This window comes from Cydia pomonella, chromosome 1 (assembly GCF_033807575.1).
Source record: "Cydia pomonella isolate Wapato2018A chromosome 1, ilCydPomo1, whole genome shotgun sequence".
Taxonomy (NCBI): Eukaryota; Metazoa; Arthropoda; class Insecta; order Lepidoptera; family Tortricidae; genus Cydia; species Cydia pomonella.
In genome coordinates, this window is record NC_084703.1 from 22,430,449 (window position 1) to 22,437,520 (window position 7,072).

Below are 7,072 nucleotides of genomic sequence, written 5' to 3' on the forward strand. Positions count from 1 at the left end.
CCTATGCAGGGCTTTGCATTCGCGTAGGCCGGATGTAAAGCTCTGCTTAGGGCCCGATATCCAAAGTATCTCAGCAAGTCGTACTTTCGAGCAAGAACTAAGGCCGAGCAGCAGGCGAGCCGAAATCTAAAAATTCGCATACTAGGGAAAAATCGATGACAATACAATATTATCGACGATGATGATGAAAACCGAAGGTAAGAAGGAAACCTAAATAAAAGATAGGAAATGTGATAAGATAACACATCTTCATTAAAATTAGGCTTTTTGAAAATAGCAAAAAAAGAAACAAATAAAAAAATCGGAATTCCTTAAAATAAATAAATAAGAAAAATACTCCGGATTTTAAATGACGTCATATACCTATAGTTCGTGTCATCCACGAAGACGCGCCCCGCCCTTCTTTCTAATCACTTATAGTACAAATCTGCAACTTTTTGCCAATGTAGTAGTTATGTGTATGTAATTAAAAAAAAATGTCTACTAATTAATGTGTATAGACAGAACTACTATAGTAGTAAAAGGTTGCATACCACACTTTTAGGTACTATAGTTTTCATTGAAAGTATATATTAAGCTTTAATTTTTTCTTTCGGAGCGATTATTTCCGAAAATAATAACTTTATAAAAAAAAGGTTTTGAAGACCGTTATTCGTTTTGAAAGACCTTATCCAACCATACGCCACACTGTAGGGTCAAAGCAAAACCCTCGGACAGACGGACATGGCGAAACTATAAGATACACTGCATAACATGTTACAAACTAATCGAGAACTAGAAAAAAAAAAATAAGACGTAAAAATGTTGTGATGATACTGAATCCTCGGGGTGCGAGTCCGACTAGCACTTAATCTTTTTTTTTTCAATCCAGGGGGCCCCGCGAGTTATTGTGCTAAGGGCGCCTTCTTAAGCGGGCCACTCACACACCTGCCGTAGGGGCAATACCGGTCGCACGGCGGTTGGAGCAATTTTAGGCTATTTTCTACACACTAGCCTGCCACTCAGTGTGTAAGTGATAGCCCCGCTGAACGCACGTCGACGAGAATGGCTCCTGTGTTATCAAAGCAACTATTGTAAAAGGAAAATAATATATTATTACACTTAAATATAGGTATTTGCAAAGGAAATACTGACCTTTTTCAACTCACGCGAGTAAGACGTGCGTATGTTTTCAATATTTTTTTTTTAATTTGTAATGTCTACACCGTTGGCGAGTTCGCGATATATTTCGAACATTAATTCGAAAGTTTGGTTTGGCGTGTCGCGGTCAGAATATTTTTTGTTTTTTTTTATCCCACATGGGTCCGGCCTTTGTTTACATCTATTCATCCGTGTCCAAATTTCACGTTCTTTATTCATTGTGACAAGTGACCTCCGTTTGGTTCGGTAGTCGCCAATGAACTGACTGGAATTGCCCCAATCGTACTACACATGTAACAACCTAGCAGGGCGGTAGATACAATCTAGGGAGCTAGGAAGGTCTTGCGCCCCTGCCGCCCTGCTGCAGGCCCAATCTAAAAATTGCCCCTGCTTCTCTACACACATCACAATTAAGGGGGCAATTAAGGGTCCAATTCCAATATTGCCCCTGCGGCAGGTGTGTGAGTGGCCCGCTTTAATCCGCCCCTGGTTGTCACTTTCGAATGATTTACCCAACTGCGTAGTAAAAGAAGGTAATGTTTGTACGATAACGTATCGGATTGCAAGTCGCACGCTCTTACCGCTAAGCCACCAGCGCTGCTACACAACTTGAAACCTATTTAACTAAAATACAACATTTCATAAACGTAGCTCTATATAATAGTTCTGGATAAATTAACGTTCAAAAACCGGCATTTTTGTTACTGACTGACTTATAGATCAAAAACCTAACCCACTTCCAGATAACCAAGAAATTTAAAATTTGACACCAAAGTAGGCTATTAGGTGTAAATAGGGCCTCCGCGCCTCCGGCTTTTTATAAGCTTTTATTTAACTTGCAATGTAACTATGTACGGTCACGTCTGAAAATATCAATACGGACAAAGTGCGAAAAACATGTATACACGATGTTATTGCCCATATATTAAGGTAGTATCTATATAGTATATTTTTATCACTTTGTATCAATATTTTCAGACGGGACTGTAAGTATGTGTGTACGGGACAAATCTTGTAAGATAAATTTGACCCAGTTCCCGGTTTCCGATGAAGCTGAAAATTTGCATATATATGCAAGTCGGATCAGGATGCATATATATGCAAGTCGGATCAGTATTAGCATCGAGCTGATCTGACGATGGAGACAGGAGGTAGCCGTAGGAAGTCTGTGATAAAACAACGCAACCTAATTGTGTTTGGGGTTTTTAGAATTGTCTCGTTGAGTATTAGTTGTTTGTGAAAAGTACACTCAGTCATAAAATATTTTATATTTTACCAAAAATATATATTTTTTGTCAAAAACTTATTATGTAATAATTATTTATTATGTTATTATTATGTAATTATATAATAAGTTTTTAGAATCTGCATTAAGGCCTAGTATGTTCGTGTTCTTCTCTCACTCTCACTGAGCGTAAGCGTGAGCGAGATGGGAGTACGTGCCCGGGGACGCGGATAACGTTTTTTTTTTAAATTGCACGTTTAAATGAAGTAAAAAACCGGCCAAGTGCGAGTCGGACTCGCGCACGAACGGTTACGTACCATTATCTAAAAATCACTTTTTTTTATGGGAGGTCCCTTAAATATTTATTTTATACTGTTTTTAGTATTTGTTGTTATAACGGTAACAGAAATACATACCTAATCTGTAGAAATTTCAACTGGCTAACTATCACGATTCATGAGATAAAGCCTGGTAACAGATGGACGGATGGACGGACGGACGGTAATACGGTCCCGTTTGACCCTTTGGGTACGGAACCCTAAAAAGTATTCGATACGTTCCCTCAAACTTCAGTCATAAAATATTTTATATTTTACCAAAAATATATATTTTTTGTCAAAAACTTATTATGTAATAATTATTTATTATGTTATTATTATGTAATTATGTAATAAGTTTTTAGAATCTGCATTAAGGCCTAGTATGTTCGTGTTCTTCTCTCACTCTCACTGAGCGTAAGCGTGAGCGAGATGGGAGTACGTGCCCGGGGATGCGGATAACGTTTTTTTAAATTGTACGTTTAAATGAAGTAAAAAACCGGCCAAGTGCGAGTCGGACTCGCGCACGAACGGTTACGTACCATTATCTAAAAATCACTTTTTTTTTATGGGAGCCCCCTTAAATATTTATTTTATACTGTTTTTAGTATTTGTTATTATAACGGTAACAGAAATACATACCTAATCTGTAGAATTTTCAACTGGCTAACTATCACGATTCATGAGATAAAGCCTGGTAACAGATGGACGGATGGACGGACGGACGGTAATACGGTCCCGTTTGACCCTTTGGGTACGGAACCCTAAAAAGTATTCGATACGTTCCCTCAAATTTTTCAGCTTTTGTGCATAATTTGCTACAAATTTTTAAAGTGCTCCGACCGAGTGAAAGTCAAAAAATCAGGTTTCGAATCGATAGAGTCTCTCGAGAAATACCTCAAGATTGCTAATTAAATGTATAGCAGCCATATGTGAATAAAAAAGCACTACGACTTCCTCCTGAGACCCAGAACCAATAATTTGTTTTTTGAATTGGGAACCCTTAGTTACATAGTAAAAGTTCAAAATGGATTTTGGAATATGTACTTACAAAAATTTGTACTCAGGATCTTAGGAAGTTAAAAAAACTCCGTTTATTTAACCTACTGCACCTTAATTCCTTGATACGAAAGTGTTTCATCAATAAAATTGCAAATCAGTATCAATATAAAATACCAACTTTTCAGTACACATTATTTTAATAAACTTGACACCCTAACTCAGGAACATGCTCATTACACAAATAAAAGCCGTTAACCGGGATTTTAATACGGAACCAGCATTTTATGTTTTGTCCTACAAAGGCAAACTTAATTGCACTATATTACGTCTGACTGTTGAACCTTTGAAAGCATCCTGAGAGCATTTGCGGCAAGGTTTGACTGTCAGTACATATAAACCATTGCTATATGATACATGTACTGACAGGCAAGCCAATATACTGTATGTAGAAGTAGTATGTTATGTCCTGTGTTTACTAACCTTAGTTGTAGGAAGACTGATTAATTATTTATTTCATATTGCTACTAACACATATAATGTATTAATATTAAATTATAAATGTATATTAATGTTATGATTTAAAAGTATAATTATGGACTTGGTCTGAAATAAAGAAAATGATTGATAAAAAGGACATGCAATGGTTAGATTAAAACACCTAAAGAGGTTCTCGTTACATATATGCTTGATAGGTAATCCTAGCAAAGAGAAATAGAGGTGGATTCTATTAGAAGTATTAGAACAAATTAAATTATTTTCAGAAAATATTTTATTTTGATTTTGAAATAAATGTACTAAGATATCTAAATCTAATAGGCCCCATAGAAAAGGCGCCATCTAATAGTTCGAAGGCGAACGTATGGCGACATCGATTCGAGCGATGGCGCCATAACCTTTAGGTTGTGCCCGGTAAGATGGCGCCACTTTTTGATATTTGATAAATTTAACACATATCAGTGAAATAATAAGGTTCAAAGTTAAATGGTTTAATCATGTGTCGAAAGATGGCAGTAAATTTACGAGGCTACAAAGTTTTCTTTGCCAATACATCTCTATTTCAAATTCTCTTTGACCCTAGGTTGACTCACGCTACACAGGGGCAGGGCCGGGCCGGAGCTTCCGGCGCTTCGTTTTCTATGGAAAGCATTACGTCATCACCGGAGCTCTGTAGTGGCCCGGTGCGGGCTCGGACCGGAGACTAGCCGGTCATGCTATGAGCAAAAATCGGACTTCCCGGAGCCTCCGGGCCACCCGGTGACTCAATTCTTCCTTTCGGGTGATATTCCACTAGTCTAAGATCTTTGTCCAATGTGCATTGCGTCTCACTCTCTCATTAAGCAAAATGTCAGACGCAAATACACATTGGACCAAGATGAAAAACCAGAATACCACCCTTCGCAATGTGCATGCTCGGATGTGTCGGTATATATTTGCCAAAATAAGAAGGTTACAAAACGTCATAAATTTGTTTGTTAAATATGGATGGTATAGCCAATACATTACTTGGTCGGGTTATATTTTACTCGGCGCAGAGAGAAGTTAATTAACAATGACTGCCAATCTCTATATGAAACCAAATTTCTGTAAATAAAGCTACACAATTCTACATATTGTCGGTTTTGTGGAAAGCAATAAAAAAATAGTACTTATATTTATTTTAGTCACGCTGGCTCCACATTTTACTTGAGATAGTTGATAGCGCCAGACAAGTTGCCTAAGAATTTGTTACCAATTTTAATAGTAAATGAAGTGGAATAAAAAAATGTTCAGAAGAAGCAGAGCTTTAAGAACTAAATACTGCCGTTTCGTACATATTGTCGGATTATCATATTATTGACAATGAAATAAATTATATAACAAAAGAATAACGTACTATAAGTATATATAAGTCGTTACGTAGCCGCCTGTTGTCTGCCTCTACATTTAATCAATTGTTTGTTTTTTATTTTATTTTGTATCTTTTTACTGAGGTGTTCCAATAAAGAGTATTCTATTTATAAATCTATCTATCTATCTATCTACGCAAGGTTTATTACAAGCGACTTAGTTAAGTATTTATTTGATCTATATATATTTCCCGAACAACGCGGTATCCGTGAAGATTCAGTCTTTATTATTTACTTTTCCATGTTAGGTGTTACTACATGAAAGTCGCGACGGTCGCAACACGGGCGACTCGGATATATACGTCAAAATTATATAAGTTGCATAATGTCTTGATTTATTTTGTGAAATACGGAGGTGTTGCGGAAATGTAATTTAGTCGGATTATATTAAATGAGATATCTAGTAATGTTACTGCTTGTAAAAATTATTCATTAATGAGCATGTAGGTTATAAATTAATATAAATATACTAATTTTTTCTCATATTCCCACGTATTACTTTTCATTTCGTACGAAGTTATATATAATGAAATATCTCGTTAATAAATTTGTAGATTACGGGAAACTATTTCTTTTACTTAATTTAAAGTCCAACTGATCTTCTGTAAATCTGCCCGCAGAGAGTACGAACATCATATTTCAGTGCAGTTATTGAATTACTCATAAAGGTGCCTATATTTCATTTGCAATCTGTCGTTGGCGATATTATTGCTAGCTGCTCGCGTACGATGCATTCTCCTGAAATAGATAGGCCATACATTTTTTCAGGCTGTAGAGAGCAGCACTAGCATGTATTATAAACCTGAGAGTAACTTATGCATACTATGCCTTAAACAGTTTTTTGACAAGTTTTCACTACGGCATTGATGCATCAAGGCGTTTTGGTTACAGATGGTCTAACGCGAAACGAAATTTCGTTACCTATCTGCCTCTCTGTCTATCGAATATGCAAGAATGATGGAGGCAGAAACCACAATTTAGATTTTCCATTTCGCGGTAGGCCCCGTGTGCGTTAGTAACGCCCTCTACGCAGAGTTTTGCGTAATAATCCCTATTTTATGCCTATTATTACTGTAACTACTGAAATAATACAATAATACTCTTCGTATGTTTTATTGTTCTTAAATTAATGATTAAGACGTGGAACGCATAATTTCGTCAGGGGGAAGGGGAAGCCTATGTGCCTCTCTTTCGCACAAAGAAAGATCGCGCAGTGATAGAGAGGCGAATAGATGAACTAATGAAGTGGTTCGCGGTTATAGCCCTTACTGTATTGTAGTATCGTAAGTGTCAGGATGTCAGGACCATGATAGCTATTTATAACGATATAAATAGCTATCATGGTCCTGACATCCTGACGCTTACTCCCAGTTTTAGTACCTTTTTTGTATTATTTGGTACATGACATCAAAAAAAATTTACCTCGCTAAAAATCGAGAAATATTGAAAATAATGTGGTCAAAAAAGTTACAGTTAGAATAAACTTTGTATGTGCACAGTGG